Here is a 19,724-nt window from a genome sequence, read left to right on the forward strand (position 1 = left end):
TGCCCGAGTTTCCAAATGGTCAGTCAACCCCTGGGTTGGAAGGCATATATTCAACCCTTGTCATGTGTCAGCATGACCACTTGTATTCTCCAGTTGAGGCACATGTCACAGGGTGACAACGCAAGAGCACAGCTTGAAGAGAGTTGTAATCCTACAACAGAAAGTGTTTGAACACGGACCTTCCTGGCAGGATCACCAGGTATTCTTTTGAACAAAGCTACAGATTTAAAATGATTCAAAATAACTTTTGAAATTACCTTTACATGTTAAAACTCTTATTAGATTTTAGTGACTGGGTTGTGTATTCTTAAAGCTGAACTCCAAGCACAAAAATTCCCATTTAACTATATTCCTTAATAGCCACACAAGATATTTATCCACTTTGTGTTCACTAAATGTGTTTGCAAAACAATTTATCACCCTGCAAAACTAGCAGTGGCATAATCCCTTTGCTATACATAGCTTGTGCAGAGAGTAGAGATGTGGGAGGGGCCTAGAAGGACCACCCTCTACAGGCTGCCTGCAGAAAACTACAGGAGGGGGCAGAGACAAGACCAGTCACCCCACACAAGGAGAGAAAGCAGCACTGATTGGTCTTTATTACAGGAAGCTCCTTCGAAGTTTCACACCGCTGCACAGAAGCACACCAAGATTGAAGTAAGAATACACACCCTTCCTATATCTGGACAATAGTTGCTTATTCCAGAGTTCAGTTTTAAAAGTGCATCTAAGCCCAAAAACAGAAATGTAATATATTGTAGCTTACTAGTGCTTAGCTGCATTAGCTTTCTTTCTTCAGACTTTTTGCTTTAATTTTCCCTAGTCATTCTGCTAAAACACATTTTCTATCCCAGGGTGGCCAGGCTCACTGACTGCACTGATTTATGCAATAGAGAAATTGTCACCCTAGGCTACCTTTCTGATCTAGACTACTTCCCCTTTCCTCATCTCCATAAAATGAGGGGTGCACAGATTTCAGTACAGGATGAAACAAGGATACAGAATTTCTATCAGGGACAACAGGACTTGAAAATGTTCTTAGGCTGAAACTTAAAACTAACGCAGCCGCCACATCTAAGGACTTGTAATCTGAAATATATTACATTTTTTTGTTATTGTGTTTAAACATACTTTAAATACCAAAGTGCTATAATAGTAGTAGGCATGACCCTCAATACACATAACGCAGCCCCTAGAAGATTAATCCCTCTTAGTTGAGGAATACTGTTTAATATGAGTTTGACACGCTTGCTTTATTTTAATACAACAGCAACAGATTATATTTGGATAATTTATTTTTCTTTTTGTACTGTTCAACTTCTCCAAGAGTTCTGTATGTACAGAAAATGTTTACCGTAAATGTCATTAAAAAAAAAGATTAGGTTACACTGACCATTTATTCTCTAAAAGGGTGAGTGCATCCTGCTACAGTCACAAAGAACACTTGCTTCCCTAGGAGAAGACTGTTGAGAAACTTTCTGTTCATGTTTGCTAATTTCATAATGTTTGCTAATGTCAAACTATGCGAATAAGTAGGGTTACTGAGATTTATATGCTGTACCTTATGTCTACAACAGCCTCAAACTTTTTAACATGGAGAAACCCTTGACATAACCTTCAGGGCTCAGGGAGCTCCTGCTAATAATGATTATATCTACACCTCTTGGTACGTTAGTGTGAACAGTAAGTTGTTGATATAGGAATAAATAAAAGAACAAGCATTTGTGTAGGGACTGCTCTATATCATAATGAAATGAAGAGATATAATAATCATGGCAAGAAAAGAAACCCAGACAGTGAAAACTGCAGTGTTTCCTCACCATGGTTGTCAGCGGAAAGCGTCCTCTTTCACTGAAGGTCAGTGGTCAATAAGGTAAGGGCCTCCTTAAATTGGTTGTCAGTGAAAGAAGGGCCCTGTTACACTGGTGGTCATTGGGAACAATGCTTCTTATATTGGAGGTCAATAGGAAAGAAAGAAAACCAGACAGTGAAAATTGCAGTTCTCCCTCACCATTGCTGTCAGTGGAAAGTGCCCCCTTACACTGAAGGTCAGTGAAGGGCCCCATTACACTGGTGTTCAATAAGATAAGGGACCCCTAAACTGGTAGACAGAGGGAGAAGGACCCCATTACACTGTGATCATTGGGAACAATGCTTCTTTTATTGCAGGTCAATGGAAAGAAAAAAAAACAGACTTTGAAAATTTGCACTGATTTCTCACCATGGTTGTCAGTGGAAAGTACCCTCTTTCATTGAAGGTCAGTGAAGTGCCCTTTTTCACTGATGGTCAATACTAGGTTGAGTACAACTGGGGTAATCAATAGTGGAGAAGGATCTGGGAGTTCTTGTAGATCACAAGCTTAATAATGGTATGCAATGCCAAGCTGTGGTTTCTAAAGCGAGCAAAATCCTCTCTTGTATTAAAAGAGGTATAGACTCCAGAGAGAGAGATATCATATTACCCCGGTACAAATCATTAGTAATACCTCATCTGGAATATGCAGTTCAGTTTTGGACACCAATTCACAAAAAGAACATTGGGGAATTGGAGAAAGTGCAGAGAAGGGCAACCAAACTGATAAGAGGCAGAGAGAGGCTCAGCTATGAGGAAAGATTAGAGGAACTGAATTTATTCTGTCTTGAGAAGAGGAGATGATGGGGGGATATGATCAACATGTATAAATACATCAGTGGTTCATATAGTGAACTCGGAGTAGAGTTATTCACCCATAGTGCACAGCACTTTACAACAAGAGGGCTGACAGTACAGTTACAATACAATTCAATACAGGAAGAAACCAAGGGTCCTGCTCATTAGAACTTACAATCCAAAATGGAGGAATAAATGATACCAAAGATAATAACTGTGGGGAGCTGATGGAGAAAATAGAAGTACAGTTGTTAGGTGGAGGAGGGAGAGGCTTCTCTGAAGAGATGGGTTTTCAGGAATTGCTTAAAAGTGGACAAAGTAGGAGATAGTTGGACAGATTGAGATAGGGAGTTCCACAAGGTGGGAAAGGCTCAGATGAAGTCCTGGAGGCGAGCATGGGAGGAAATGACAAGGGAGCTAGAGAGCAGAAGGTCTTGGGAGGAACGACGAGAACAGTTTGGTTGGTATTCTGAGGTAAGGTTAGTGATGTAGCCGGCGGCAGAGCTGTGGATGGCTTTGTAGGTTGTGTTTAGTATTTTGAATTTAATTCCCTGGGTGAACGGAAGCCAGTGGAGGGATTGGCAGAAAGGGGTAGAAAAAACTGAACGGTTAGTAAGGTGGATGAGTCTGGCAGCAGCATTCATGATGATCCATTTCCATTTGACTTATTTTTAAACGTATGTGAAAATAAAACATTTAGCCTATTAATAGCCAGTCAAATTCAAGCCTACACTGGAAAGAGTAGACCTTTTAATCTATTTGGTTGCTCTGGAGTAATACAGATATACAGATTTATTTGACACTCAAATTTGTATGGCTGGCTATGTCTAATGCTTCTTTTTTATCCTTCAGCACAATAACAAGCCCCAATAATATAAGCATTTTAAGCATCAATGTTGCAAAAGACCTTGCAATAACTGGAGCCATCATGGCGTGCAGTTTAATTACTGAACTGGGACAGTCATTACAGATTAAAAGACGCTATAACATTTTATACAGCCTACATTATCATTTTACACCACTTTAACTAAAACTTTAGAGCAGCCTGTAAAATATTAAAAACCCATTTTAAACTAGGAAACCAGATAGTCAAAAAAAAAAAAGACAATAAAAATAGAGGGCAAGGAAAAGGGAAATTTTTCAAATAAATGGCAATTATCAGTGGTGTCATTTATTTCTTGGTGGGAAAACTTAAACTAACTGTCTGTGGTGCAGCTTCCCCCTGCAGGAAACAATTACATTATGTGCCATTTGTCACTGGAATCTTCAGATGCTGCAACCATTTAAAGGATAACGGTACCTTCAATCTAAATTTCACATCAGGAAATGGCAGGAGGTGTTTATTGAATCTGTAAACGTGAAGGTCTACCTGTGTGCCACCAGATGTGTGATGTGCACTGACAGGCATCATATAGGCAGTAGTAAAGGGCAGCAAAGGACTCGAGAGGAAGACAAGAGGCAGGGGTTGTGTCAGGCTGGATCATAGCATATAACTGCCAGCTTGGCATAGTTCTTCATTACTGGTGCTTGTAGGTTACAGCATCTGGTGCCAAAAGAACCCCTCTCTGCTACCATCACATCTTTTACACAGAACACTTCTTATTTTACTGAATCTGGAATGATTAAACTGTGTAAGTACTGTACAGTATATTCATAGTAGCCAACTTGTGGGCATTCATTGACCAGGGTGCAACAGGTCCCGGAGGTATGATTTACTTCTGGTTTGAATAATTGTTATATACTGTAATCTGTAACTGAAATCTGTACTACAATTAGAATACTATGGCTATCAGCAGTAATATGTAAAGTGCAGCACAGCATTCACAGTGGAGTGTGTAGTATACCTAATAGTGTACAGCAGGGGTCTCCAAACTTTCTAGGCAAATGGCCAGTCTACTGTCTTTCAGGCTTTAGTGGGGCCAGTGGGATTAGTAAATGCACCAGTATCAGTGGGCTTAAACAACCCCCCATCATTGGTTCATTGGTTTTAATGGAACGAATAGTGCCCCATTGATGGTGTCAGTTGATGAAAGGCCAAATAAAGACATTCAAAGGGCCACATCTTGTCCCCAGCCCGCAGTTTGGAGACCACTGGTGTATAGAATGGGGCTTGCTGGAGTATTTCAATTTCAGCATAGTGTACAGAGTGGTTTGGTTGGGATATTGTAACATACAGCACAGTCATAATGGACACTCTTTTGGTAGTATCATAGTAGATATAGAGTTTTCTGCCTGCAGCACACATCACACTATACCTTGTAAAAAGATGGAGAAGCGGCTACCATTCAATCACTTCCCAGATTTTACCTTTATAGACCAATTCCAGGAATAAGACAAACTCTACCCTTGCAGTAGAAAGCCCCCTCCCCCCACTGCAAGGGCTAACTGTACATTATGTCTAGGGGGTATAGGAACAAACAATTGTTAGATACCCTAAGCCCCTCTTTGACAGTCTCTAGCGCTGTACTCTTCTCCTCAAAACTCTGGTTTTTGGGCAGTTCCAATGGAATCATCATGTACAGATTGTAAGCTCTGATGAGCAGGGCCCTCTGTTACCTCTTGTACCAAATTGTATTGTAACTGTAATATCTACCTTCATTTTGTAAAGCGCTGCAGAAACTGTTGGCGGTATATAAATTCTGTATAATAATAATAATACAGGGCAGAGATATCAACCTTGCATTGAATGTGAAAGAGGCAGGAGTGTGACTGTGGCCGAAAGCAACTTAGAGAGGAGGCTTTGCAGAACCACCAATCATGCCGCTGTAGAGACCCTGCCTAAAGAAGCAAAAAGGACGTACACTTCTGCACCTCTATACATAATGAGCATTTAACCCTTGTAGTGTGAGGAGGCCCACAGTGGGGGTAGATTTTTTTTTTGTTGAGCCTGGATTTGGGCTTTAAAGCAGACCTATTTTTCTCCAAAATGGAAAAAAAAAACCTTAGTGCATGCAACTCTGTCAGGTGTTCTCAAATAATCTTTTTTAGTCATTTGAAAAAGAAAATAATTATTTAGATACTTCCATTTTGTTAAATTCCACTTCCTGACAGGGGTGACATAGCCAGTGCCTCACAGATGCCTCCTGGGAAGGCCACCAGTGCCTTCCAGGGAGATCTTGTCTGTAAACTACAAGATTTCAAGAACACCCTAGAGATCTTGTAGTTCACAGACAAGATCCCTTTGGAAAGCACTGGTGATGTAGCCATCTCAGGAGGCAGATGTATTTAATTGGCTTTGGTAACTACATTATTGTGGCAATTTCATAAAAATAGGAAGGAGGGGATATTCGCTTTAGTATAAATAGTTTGGGATGGGATGGGATGGGATAGTATTACTGTGTTTATGGCGATGATTAAAAAACATGTTTGGCCAATAATGAGAAAAGCCCAGCTCTTTGCCTCTGCTGCCATTAGGCACAAGCCTATTCTGCCTAATGGTAAATTTGGCCCTGGGCACACCTGTGAAATTTTGCTGATGTGAAATGTGTCCTCAAAGATCACTTGCTCTTATACAACACTGGACAGCTAGGGCAATATTTATAAAATAGTACATTTGAAATTCACTGCATGTGAATCAAGTACTGTAATATAAAAGCAAGAAGATACACCTGTAATAAATGTGTGGTGAATGTCATTTGTCACTGCTTTATTTCATATTTTCATATTTCATAATGTATTTTATTATAAACACAAGATGATGAACATACAGTATGTGTTTGTTGTAATGAGAGAACTCTGCTCTAGAATTTACAGGTCTGCTTAAATGATATTACAAAATTAGCAATGGTGTCATGCTCAGCTTATAGATTCTCCATAACGTAGGACAGCATCTCTCAACCAGTGTTCCGTGGAACCCTAGGGGTTCCTTGAGCAAAGAACAATTTTGCCTTTCAGATGAGTAATTACTTACAACAATGATTATTTTAGCTATCTCTAAGGGGGAGAATCTTCCCAATGACCACAAATGTAAGGAGTGTTCTTCCCAAAGACCATCACAGTAATTTACAGTGAGTAAATATTAGCAGGGATTCCCTGAGATTTGAAAGTTACTCTGAGGATTCCTTCATGCTAAAATATTGAGAAAAACCAATGTAAGATAAAAACCTGAGAAGTTTAGTTGAGAGGGTGGCAGCTACATTAAGACCCCTTTCACACTAGTGGTTCGGTTGAAAAACAGACAGGCTGAGGTCTGCAGACTGTGGATCAGGGTTTATGCCCTTCTCCGCACTGTCTCACACAAGCATAAAGCGCAACCCGTATGAGGCGCTATTATTTAAACCATTAGTGGGCCTACTTCGTCCTGAGCAGCAGCTGGCATCACATCTATTCATGGCTACCAAACTGATGATCGCAAGGGCTTGGAAGACCCCCTCCTCAGCTTGGAAGCAGTCAAAAATGCGGATGAATTTTATAATGGTTAATGAGAAACCGACGGCTATACTGTTAGACACCCACACAAAGTTTCTGCAGACCTGGCGTCCCTGGCTTGTTATAGCCCAACCACCGAGATTTGACCAGATCCTTTTGTCGATATAAGATTTATTTTTTTTTCTTCTTCGGTCAAGATCCCCTGGAGCCCTTTCTTCGTCTTTTGTCTCTTTTTTTCTTCGTTCCTCTCTTTTTCTTTTCTGCTCAGTCTGTTTTCATGATATTTGCGCTGCTTATAATTTTTGTTTTAAGTACCGTACGAGCAATACTGTATCTACCTGTTGAACTTCCTCGGGAGTCCTGAGTATAGGGTACCAATGTGCATCCATCGAGGCTCTGTGTTCTACAGTCAGGTCCATAAATATTGGGACATCAACACAATTCTAACATTTTTGGCTCTATACACCACCACAATGGATTTGAAATGAAACGAACAAGATGTGCTTTAACTGCAGACTGTCAGCTTTAATTTGAAGGTATTTACATTCAAATCAGGTGAACGGTGTAGGAATTACAACAGTTTGCATATGTGCCTCCCACTTGTTAAGGGACCAAAAGTAATGGGAAAATTGGCTTCTCAGCTGTTCCATGGCCAGTGTGTGTTATTCCCTCATTATCCCAATTACAATGAGCAGATAAAAGGTCCAGAGTTAATTTCAAGTGTGCTATTTGCATTTGGAATCTGTTGCTGTCAACTCTCAAGATGAGATCCAAAGAGCTGTCACTATCAGTGAAGCAAGCCATCATTAGGCTGAAAAAACAAAACAAACCCATCAGAGAGATAGCAAAAACATTAGGCGTGGCCAAAACAACTGTTTGGAACATTCTTAAAAAGAAGGAATGCACCAGTGAGCTCAGCAACACCGAAAGACCCGGAAGACCATGGAAAACAACTGTGGTGGATGACCGAAGAATTCCTTCCCTGGTGAAGAAAACACCCTTCACAACAGTTGGCCAGATCAAGAACACTCTCCAGGAGGTAGGTGTATGTGTGTCAAAGTCAACAATCAAGAGAAGACTTCACCAGAGTGAATACAGAGGGTTCACCACAAGATGTAAACCATTGGTGAGCCTCAAAAACAGGAAGGCCAGATTAGAGTTTGCCAAATGACAACTAAAAAAGCCTTCACAGTTCTAGAACAACATCCTATGGACAGATGAGACCAAGATCAACTTGTACCAGAGTGATGGGAAGAGAAGAGTATGGAGAAGGAAAGGAACTGCTCATGATCCTAAGCATACCACCTCATCAGTGAAGCATGGTGGTGGTAGTGTCATGGCGTGGGCATGTATGGCTGCCAATGGAACTGCTTCTCTTGTATTTATTGATGATGTGACTGCTGACAAAAGCAGCAGGATGAATTCTGAAGTGTTTCGGGCAATATTATCTGCTCATATTCAGCCAAATGCTTCAGAACTCATTGGACGCCGCTTCACAGTGCAGATGGACAATGACCCAAAGCATACTGCTAAAGCAACCAAAGAGTTTTTTAAGGGAAAGAAGTGGAATGTTATGCAATGGCCAAGTCAATCACCTGACCTGAATCCGATTGAGCATGCATTTCACTTGCTGAAGACAAAACTGAAGGGAAAATGCCCCAAGAACAAGCAGGAACTGAAGACAGTTGCAGTAGAGGCCTGGCAGAGCATCACCAGGGATGAAACCCAGCGTCTGGTGATGTCTATGCGTTCCAGACTTCAGGCTGTAATTGACTGCAAAGGATTTGCAACCAAGTATTAAAAAGTGAAAGTTTGATTTATGATTATTATTCTGTCCCATTACTTTTGGTCCCTTAACAAGTGGGAGGCACATATGCAAACTGCTGTAATTCCTACACCGTGCACCTGATTTGGATGTAAATACCCTCAAATTAAAGCTGACAGTCTGCAGTTAAAGCCCATCTTGTTTGTTTCATTTCAAATCTATTGTGGTGGCGTATAGAGCCAAAAATGTTAGAATTGTGTCGATGTCCCAATATTTATGGACCTGACTGTATCTTTTCTGCCTTCTGTATGCGGATTTTGTGATAACCTTTGCTTTTAGTTTATTAACTCATTGGTCTCTAATTGTCTACCATTTTTGCAACTTATTGTGTTTTATTTTCCCTCTTCATATATTGCGCTTGTGTACTAAGTTTGTTTCCTTGTCTATATATCAGTGCATTCACTGTATTATTCATCAGAAAACTTGTATGTTTTATTTCTGTTGGTCAGTGCTTCTGTTCCTGTTTCTCTGTTGTTACCTATTTTACAATAAAATTACTTGTAAAAGAAAAACAGACAGACTGACCTGATCGGACCCTCTATTCTCCTCTATGGAGTGATGGATGTAAACAGACTTATGTCCTTTTACACTCGCCTACATCCAATCCGGTCCGATGCGCTAAAAACAAATGGGAGGGAATCCTCTCCCCTCCATCTGGGCAGATCGGATCGCAAGGCAGTCGGAAGCAAATGGACAGTCTGTTTACATCTGACCGCCCATAGAGCTAGATTCAAACGTATTCCCTCCCATCTGAAAGATGCCTTAGGCTATGAAAAGTCCCAAAATACAAGTTGTCATGTGACTCATCTTACCAGTGACAGGCCAAATGGAACACTTAAGGGCAGAGTTGTCCTTTAACATGCTTCTGAGTATTACATTGTTCTTTAGGCATACAATAGTGCTGTTAATTTGAGCCCTGGCACGTGGCCCTGTCCTACATGCTAGGGGTTCATGTAGACCCAGTGCAATGCCGAAGAATCAAAGTTTAGCTCTTGATGCTTCGTCTTTGTCACAGAGATCAGCTGTGGAAATTATTCACATCTGCTGCTGGTAACATCAAAATGTATTGAGATTAAAGGAAAACGATAACACATGGCAATAACCCCATTCACAATCATAGAATGCAGACGTGGCATTTAGGAAAACAAAATAGCTATTTGCAATCTCCTTAAGTGGAACTCCAGTCTAAAGGCTTGGCTTGGTCACACATACGGCTATTATTGTTGAGGTCTGAAAAGATCTCAGAGGGGCAGCAATAATAACAATACGTGTGACCAAAGTGATATGCAGCCTCCATCCCGCCTGTTTTAACAATCAAACTGCCAACCTACAACACAACTGCATGCTCAACTAGCCACTTTTACTGCCCCCTAGTCGCAGATGTGAATGTACCCTAACACACAAGCAATATGCATTTTGTGAAAATTAGAAGCTACATGCTCCAAATAAATAATTTTTATTTCATGTCCTTTTTATGCAAGGCCAGTCATACAGCCTAGGTTTGAAAATGTGTTTCCCTATCTTTGCTGTGATGTACCTCTGTACCTTGGAGGAGATTTACTAAAACTGGTGCAGAATCTGATGCAGCTATGCACATTAACCAATCAGCTTCCAGGTTGTATTGTCAAAGTGTAAAGTGTTACTAAACCCACAACAGTAAAATCAGTCTGTATATGCAGTAAAGCATGCTTGTTATACTCACTGTGGAACCTAAGGGGTTAATCCTCCACATTGTGCAAAAAAGATGTTTGATCCTGACTTCTCTGATCCTCCCCTTCTTCCAATGTCTTCTAAATATCTCCTGATAGAATGGAGGCTCTGGGGCAAGCTGCTCATGCTCAGTTTGGTATGTATTACTAGAGAGGTTTTTTTTTCTTGTGAGAGTGCATGTGATCAGCACAGGGTCAGTGAGCACTCTCCAGACAGAGGTCAGAGATTCTGCATCCTCCTAGAGTAAAATGAAAACCAGTGCTCTGCTGGACACTGATAGAAGTCACAAGACTGCTCTAACTGCTGATGAGAAAAGGTATTTAGCAGTTTATATTTACTATAATAATTTCACTTCGATGTTCTGTGTACTGTGGGAGACCAGAAATAGTGAATGCAGGGTCCAGGGTTTAGTAACACTTTAATTGAGCAAGATGAAGTTAGAAGCTGATTGGTTACTATGCACAGCTGCACCAGATTCATGTGCAGCAGTTTTAGTAAATATTCCATCTTGTATCAAGAGGGTTGAGTATTTTTTTTGCTATTCCAAAGATGCTTACCTACATTAAATAACCAAAAGTTTATGGACACCCATCCAAGGTACTGAGTCCAAGTGTTTCCATTAAAGAGTACTGTTATAATTACAGCTTACAAATATATACTAGACATTTGTGCCTTTCCAACATTGTGGTAACAGTTTGGGAAGTCCCTTTTTCTGTTCCAGCATGACTGTGCCTCAGGGCACAAAGACAACTCTATGAAGAAATGTTTTAACAAGTTTGATGTGGAGGAACTAAAATGGTCTGACCTTAATCCTACTGAACACCTTTGGGACAAATTGAAACACCTACTGCAAGCCCAGTATTTGACATAAAGAAAGCTCTTTTGGCTGAACGGGAACATTCAGCCAAACGGGTTTCCACAGACACAATCCAAATTCTTGTGGAAAGCCTTCCACAGAGTAATTATTAAGGCATCTGTTAGTAATGCACGTGCCTTCCTCTTTCTCATAGTGAACAATAAAGTAGAACCAGCTTTCAATCTAAGCGGTCGTGTGTGGAGCAGGGGTGTGACTTCGGAAGGAGCACATATGAATCAAAATTATGCCCCGAATGGGAGCAAGCACATCAGGGTGGCTACACTAGGATGGACAGTGTAGCCATCCTAAAGATCGGAAATAATCTTTTTCAAGAGCTTGTATGACTGAATGATAGGCTGGCTATGCTTTTACATAATGTTTATCATTTGAGGATTTAACAACACTTTAATATCCATGGTTTTGGAATAGTATGTCCTACAAGCTCATACAGGTGTGATGGTCAGGTACCTATACACTTTTAACTATATAATGCATGACACATTAAAAGCTGACACACAAGGGAGCTAAGATTCAAATCCAAACATGTGTGAATCAGGTAAAGGCATAAAGCTAGCATGAAAGTTAGTTTCACTTACAGAATGGATTGTATTATTTTCTAAAATTTCAATGGGATTCTGTAGACATTTTACAAATAAATAGTGTTTAGTGGAGTCTAGAAGGACTTGCAAGGTAAAAATTTAGGCCAATATATCATGGTCACTCAACGATGAAGAACAGCATATGTTCAGTGAGCACATATTTTGATTTATTACTGCAATGTTTACCTTCAAGTCATTTTTATATAATTGTTATATTTTTACATGCTTGCATTTAATTATTTTTGTTATTTGATTAAATATTGAGATGTGGAGATTAACCATTTTGTAGATTAGTCTGCAAGTATGACTTCCTTCATATACATATATAATTAAAATCTCTGTATGCTGATGTTATTTACTATTATTATTATAATACAGGATTTCTATAGTAGCAACAGTTTGTGCAATGCTTTACAATATTCCTAGATTGTAAGCACTAATGAGCAGGGCCCTCTGTTTCCTCTTGTACCAAATTGTATTGTAACTGTAATGTCTACCTTCATTTTGTAAAGCGCTGAGCAAACTGTTCGCGCTATATAAATCCTGTATAATAATAATAATAATAATATAAAGGGGGCAATACAATTACAATACAGTTCTATACAGAAGCAATAGAAGGACATAATCATGGAGCTTACAATCTAAAGTAATTTATATCATGCTTATCTCTTTTTCAAGTTTTTTTTAAAGGCTAATTCAACCTTTTGAAAAATTAAAATATTTACACCAATATTGATTTTAAAAAAATGTGTATTATTTTTTGCATTGGAGCCTGAAAAGCATTGCAACTGTGATCATTTGATCGTGGCTGCAATGCTCTGGCTCCTGCAGACTATTACTCTAGCCCATGTCTTTACTGAGGTATAGTATGGGGTACAAGGCAGAAGGGATACATGGACCACAAGTGCTATGAAAACGTTGTACTTGTGCTCCATTGAGAAGTTCCTAAGCCATGGTGGGAGATGGGACTTTTTAATTTACAGATTCCTGACTCCGGTGTGATGGTAAAGACACAAAAAGATGAACCAAATTAAATAAAAATAAAATAAATAACAGGGAAAAAAAGACAGACTGTAATGGGGAAAAGGGGGTTTGGAGGTGGGAGGCTGCAGACTATGACAATGTTTCATGTTATATCCCAAATATAGGAGGTAACATGAAATATGGCCATTAAAATGGATTCACCTTAAAAGGACCTGTGCCAAAGGTCTTTGTTTGCTTTAAGTAGGTTTTGCATTCCCATTGAAGACTATGGGAATGCAAAACCTGCTGGAAGCAGATCAAGCAGGACAAAAGCAGGTCAAATGCAGCTGTCAATTATTTATTATTTATTTATTTCAGGTACTTATATAGCGCCGTAAATTTACGCAGCACTTTGCACATATATTGTACTTTGACATCAGTCCCTAACCCTTAAGGGGCGTACAGTCTAAGGTCCCTAACTTACATTCATAAATACACATACTAGGGCCAATTTAGACAGGATCAAATTCACCTCCCAGCATGTCCTAATTAATCTGAATGACCTCAAAAACATCTGAAACTGACATCAAACTGATACCACTGACACAAGCCCAAAGCCTATCGCAGGGTCCAAAAACCCTTGTACCAATGTGATAGGCTGGGTTCAGGAATTGGGTGTCTTTTCTCACCTTCATTGGGATGGTGCTCACCATCTTGGAGTTGATTTGTTCACCCTTTATGTAGATACTGTAGTTACTAACAGCTAGTCACTGCAATCTCTCTGTCATTTTTTTTCCTCAAGATGCTCCACTTCAGTACATGAATTGATTTGCTCCCTGTGCTGCTTCTTCTTCTCCCACTCTAAGCTCTCCTGTACAGGAACTGGCAGACGTTGATACCAAATCTATTTCAAGTTCACGGTTTGCATTTAAAAAATATATACATTTAATGATGTGTTATTGTTTACAAAGCTGCAATAATTTGTGATTTTTATATCTGCCTAAAAGTTCACCTTTACCTTTTTTAGACTGAGTGACCCTCCACAGCAAGGGAAAGGATTTCTATTTTCACCATGGACGTTTCTTTAAAAGAACACAGAGAACAATGCCTCACAAAATCTAAACAAGTAACTACCCTCAAGTGAGCTGTAAATTAATAAATCACTTATAAAACGGCTTTCATAAACAGTGTTATTTTTGGCACAAGCACGGGAATCTAAAAACATAATAAAACTCAGTCTGATAACTTCTAGAATGCTAGTTATTTGCCTATTCTTAAAAAAATTTAAAACATATCTAAATAATTTGGAAACCTTTATTTCATAATTGTAACTTGTCCAAAGATTGTGTTTTTCCAACTTATTCTATTTTTAAAAGGAACTATTTAGAAAGCTAAAAATAAAAGAACTGGACTTGGTTTAAGTACAATTCCCTATACCCCTGAGATGTCAAATACACAAGTTTTCTTAATAATAATAATGTGTTGTAATAAACACATTTCAAGTTATTTAAAGAAAATGTTTACACATAGAAAAAAGAAACTAGCTTGATATAAGTAATGTTCCAAAAAGGAAAGGAAATAAAAGGGAAATGGCAAAGGAAAGGAAAAGGAAAAGGGAAGGGACAGCAAGACAGCAAAGGAAAAGACGAGTGAAAAGGATAAGAAAAGGGAAAGCAAAAGAAAGGACAAGAGAAAAGGAAGGGACAGCAAAGGAAAAGACAAAGGACAAGATGAAAGGGATAGCAAAGGAAAGGACAAGAAGAAAAGGACAGCAAATGAATGGACAAGATTAAAAGGAACAGCAAAGGAAAGTACAAGAGGAAAGGGACAGCAAAGAAAGGACAAGAGAAAAGGAAAGGGAAAGCAAAGGAAAGGACAAGAGGAAAGGGACAACAATGGAAAGGATACAGGGAAAGGGACAGCAAAGGAATGGACAAGAGAAAAGGAAAAGGGAAGGGAAAGCAAAAGAAAAGACAAGAGAAAAGGAAAAGAAAATGGACAGCAAAGGAAAGTACAAGAGAAAAGGGGTAGCAAAGGAAAGGACAAGAAGAAAGGGACAGCAAAGGAAAGGACAAGAAAAAAGGAAAGAAACAGCCAAGGAAAGGACAACAGAAAAGAAAAAGTATAATGAAAGGACAAGAAAAAGGGAAAGGGAAGGGCAAGAGAAAAGGAAAGGACAAGAGAAAGGGAAAGGAAAAGAAAAGATACAAGAAAAGGTAAAGGAAAGAAAAGGTCAAGAGAAAAGGAAAGGATAAGAGAAATGGAAAAAGACAAGTGAAAAGGAAAAATAAAGTAAAGAAGCAGAAATTATAAGAGGTAATGAAAGAAAAAGGAAATAGTAAAGGAAAAGAAAAGGAAAGACGATGAGAAAAGGAATGGAAAGGTGAAGAATTATCAGAGGAAAGAAGAAGCGGAAAAGAGGAGAGGAGAAGGGAGGAGATAGGAGAACAAAGGAAATGAGAGGAGAGAAGAAGAGGTAAGGGGAGAAAGGAAAGAAAAAAAAAAGAGAAAAAGGAACGGGAAAAAGAAAGGAAAGGAACATTATGTAATAATAAAGGGAAAAACCCTGAAAAATGTAAATAATGGTCACCTTGTCTAAGGACTGGTCGTCAGCCTTATATTACATTTTTGTTTAGATACACTTTACGAAGCAGCACTTAAAGTAAAGCACCCTGTACTGGATAAGGTAATGTCACTGTCTACAACTTTACAATCTAGGTTTTTACAGACCATTTATTGCCGACAGGTCAGGCTTGTGGTTGCTGAAGTACATTTGAATTGACCACAAGCATTAAAATATAATAATATAGTACAGCCACTAGAGCTGTCTGTACAAACTGCATCTAAAAATACACCATTAAAATATTGAACCGCTTTCACCACTTTAAAACACTTTTAACACTTGACAGCCAATGTAAACTGACATGTTGTGGTGGGTACTTTGAAAGAGTGAAGCTTTATAGAAAAATATCTTTCGTTATGGTGATGGGGGGCCATTCCACAGCAATCCGCACATGTCCTGTCCAAGCAGCTGAGAACGCAGAAACTACCCATCGTAACTTTCATCACTCAATTTCCTTGTTAACCCTATCAGGAAAAAACAGAAGTGCTGGCATAGTTGGCCGCCAATTAAGTGCTGTGTCTGTACAGCAGCTGATCACTGTGGGAAATACCAGTTGTGTCTATATGAACATATGTACTAAGTTCTTCTTAGCATCACACAGCTAATGACTACAGACAACCATTGCAATTAAATGACTTGATTTAAAGGGTAGTTAAACGCTAACAAAGAATTTCTCTTATTTGGTCCCTTTTGGTCTGGTAATATAAAATGGAAGCATTTTGTCATATCTGTTAAAAAAAAAATATCTTGCTGAAAATGTTGTGAGCTGATAACTCCCGTGCTTTTTTGACTGTTATCAGTTATGTTGTTCTCTGAGGACTAGAAAATCCTGCCCCTCTGTGTTATAGAGAATAGGATAGGGTAGGTGTTCTTCAGTCCTTACTTGTTTCTGGTTTCCTGATTCACAAGGGTTGGCAGTCATTGTAACACTAGGACTGGAAGTGTGTTACAGGCAAAATCACCCAGCGAAAATTAAGGAAAAAAAGCACACAAAAAAACCTAATACAGAAACTGTTACGCTGCAATATATTACATTTTTTGGTATTAGACATGCTTTTAAGTGGTATTAAAGCAAGTAGCAAATATTTATTGTACTGCAGCTTTCCTTTTCTCAGATTTAATAGCTACATTCAGTGTCTTTTTTAGACTTTCTTTCTTCTATTTTCATCTGGTGATTCAGCTTGTTCACAAGAACAAGCTCTCCAGCAGAATGTATCAGTTACAGAGATGAGGCAATCCATTTAATAGAAGGGGTGCTTATAATGGTCAACTTTTTCTATATTTATGTAAAGCCTTTATCCCAAAAGGAAAACATTATTTGCTGTAACTGCTAATAAAGTATTAGCTGGAGTTCAATTTCAGTTTGTTAGCGTATTTAAATCTGCTAGTATATCTAACACTCCCCTCCAAAATGTAGTAGAAGCCCTACCCAAGGAATAAACTTGATTTGTATCTATGCTCATGTACTACATAATTGCTGATTGATGAAGCAGATTGCTTAGATCATTAGATATTGCATGGTACATGGCCAGCTTAAAAGAAACCAGTTATTATGTAGTCAAATCACCGTTATGAATAAGTAGCTTATACATGCCACCTCCTTTACTGCATTTCATGTTTTTGCCAGAATTTTGGCATCGTGGCTCCATGTCATAGGAAGAGCAGCAACATGAGATGTACTGTACATCAGGGCATGATAAAGTGTTAAGGATCATGGGAAAGGAGGTCTTGCAGGATTTTCACTGTGGGGCATGCTATTAATGGCCATTTGGTGTTTCACTGTAGGGCATGGTGTCAGGGGTCATGGGGGAGGGTCAAAATCCCTAAACTCTCAATGTTTTAACGTGTTCATTATGCCTTAGCCATACCCAGACACACATTATTACTAAACCACATGCCCAGCACTCTTCACTCGCCATTACGATGATTTTTGTCATATATAATGAGAAGTATAAGAATGTAAAAAAAAAAAAGTACTAAAAAATTTCTCACAGCTACACATCAGCTTTAAACCTGAAGTTTGAATCTGTATGCAAATACAGGACGCAAAGAGAGGAAAGGTCATGACTTAGGCATTAGGAAGTACATTCTCAGTGACCCTGTGAGGAGCTCTTTTGATTCTGGCAGCAAAGAGTTACATGGAGCTCTCATGGAGGTATAGTTGCATGATTTAATGATCAGTTGTTTTGCATTAGTTTCCTGACATTTCTCTTTGATGAACCCAACCATCCCATGAAATATAAATACAAAATAGGTAAAAATGCACACTTATTTCATCGTTATATGCCTAGTAGGGAAAGAAAAGCAGACATAAAGCTCAATGAACTGCATATTCTGGTACAGAACTGAAAGCACTCTGCTAACAAACAAGGAAGGCAGTCAAGGGCTTCAATGGCTTAGAAACAGTTGCCACTCTGCTCTCCTTGGAGTTACGTCCTAGTAGATGGATATTTTCAGAAAAACAAACACATATGTAATTTTTAACTGCACGGTATACAGTGATGCAAGTACAAGTGTCAAAAGATAACACAAATCCCAGATCACCAAGCGAGGTCTAGCCGAAAGGCCAAATGTCTGCTCTCCTGTGTTTTATTTGGGGATTTTTCTGAACAGGTGTCTTCACCAATGTAAACCTTAACTCTCTGAGCTCTGTCTGGAGCTGTAGTTGAGTGATGTCTTCTCACACACTGCATAAGGCGTGCATTAAATGTTATCTTAAGACCCAAAGCACAAGAGGGTTCCTTTGCATTACACAGGTCAAAACCAACCTACTCATCTGCAGATCGCCCAATCTGCAGCAGCCGGGATAATGGCAAAATTAGATATGGGTATTTGGCATGAATGCTTTAAATGGACCTGAGATTAAAAAGTGAAGATTTGCTATGTTATAGGGAATATCTAAAAGTGCTTTAGCAAGCTAAGTATTGTTAACGTAGGGTTTATATGTACTTTAAAGGATTTGTATAGAAGTGGCCCCAAACCTTTGTTTCCCCTTCTATAGCATGTCCCAGTATTCATTTTTTCTTTTAAATTGTTCTCGTAGTGAGAAACAGCTTTTATCACTTTCTTTCTGTTTGAAATGTATCACTTTCTAGGCTTGTAAAATTCCTGCAGGGTTTTTTGTTGGGAAGAGAGATTCATGTGCTCCAGGTTGGTGTTTATTGATGTAGACATGCCCCCAGAACTACAGCACCCAGGAGCCCTGTCCCTCAATGTGGGTTCTATAATTAAAACAGAAGAATGCACTGTTCTTGTTTTTTTAAATCATACTTCCCCTAGGTGGATGCAGCATCAATCCCATGGTGCATCTGTCCCCCGCCAGCTCTAGGGGTGAGAACTGAGCAATCAAACACCACTGATTGCTTATAACCAGCGGGAGATTCAAAAAAGTAAAACCATGACATACACACAGTACATTGTAATCTGTTAGGATTACATTAATATATCAAACCATTTCTATAATGTACAGCGCTGAGCAAACTATTGGCGCTATATAAATACTGTATAATAATAATAATAATTTCACCTAAGTTTTTTCCCGAGTGCTTTGTCCAGTGACCTGCCTACACTTTTACTGTTCTTTCTGCCTGGAAACTTGAGAACGTCCATGGCATCCAAAAAGCGTCCCTTTAGGTCAAAAGCGGTTTTAGAACAGCTAGAGAACAATGATAGTAAATTAAACCACTTGCAGAATTGAGCAATAGTGATTCGTGGGGAAATTCGTCATAAGACACTGAAATTTCCATGCAAAACAATGTACCGCTTTGACATTCAAAAACTTTGACATAATCAGACCACCAGGGAGGTTAAAGCAATACTAAAGGTTCTTTTTTTCTTTTTTAATAACAAACATGTCATGGTTTTGCACAGTGCAGCCTGAATCCTCCTCTTCTTGGGTCCCCTGCTGGCACTCCTGGCACCTCCTTTCTGTCGGGTGCCCCCACAGCAAGCAGCTAGCTATGGGGGCACATGAGAAGGTGTGTTCCCAAGCCGCTGTGTCCATTCACACACAGAGCTGTGGTTTGGCCCCACCCCTTCTCTTCTTATTGGCTGAATGGCTGTGATTGACAGCAATGGCTCCCATTTGTTGTCTCTGCCAATCAGGAGGCAGAGACCCGAAACAGCCGAGG

General features: G+C 39.3%; 1 protein-coding gene and 1 long non-coding RNA gene across 2 annotated transcripts in view; one reads left to right on the forward strand and one right to left on the reverse strand.

The window, feature by feature from the left end:
• Positions 1-14,147, forward strand: part of LOC149460560 (uncharacterized) — a 29,442-nt gene extending 15,295 nt beyond the window's left edge. Inside the window, exon 3 of the long non-coding RNA XR_016313040.1 lies at positions 13,999-14,147. This is a non-coding gene — a long non-coding RNA (uncharacterized LOC149460560). The remainder of the gene's footprint in view (positions 1-13,998) is intronic.
• TSPAN9 (tetraspanin 9) overlaps positions 1-19,724 on the reverse strand; it is a 550,552-nt gene that overhangs the window by 474,839 nt on the left and 55,989 nt on the right. The gene's annotated exons all lie outside the window — the stretch shown is intronic.

This window comes from Staurois parvus, unplaced genomic scaffold, assembly GCF_062004578.1.
Source record: "Staurois parvus isolate SC_StPar_1 unplaced genomic scaffold, SC_StPar_1.0 ptg000225l, whole genome shotgun sequence".
NCBI classification, from domain to species: domain Eukaryota; kingdom Metazoa; phylum Chordata; class Amphibia; order Anura; family Ranidae; genus Staurois; species Staurois parvus.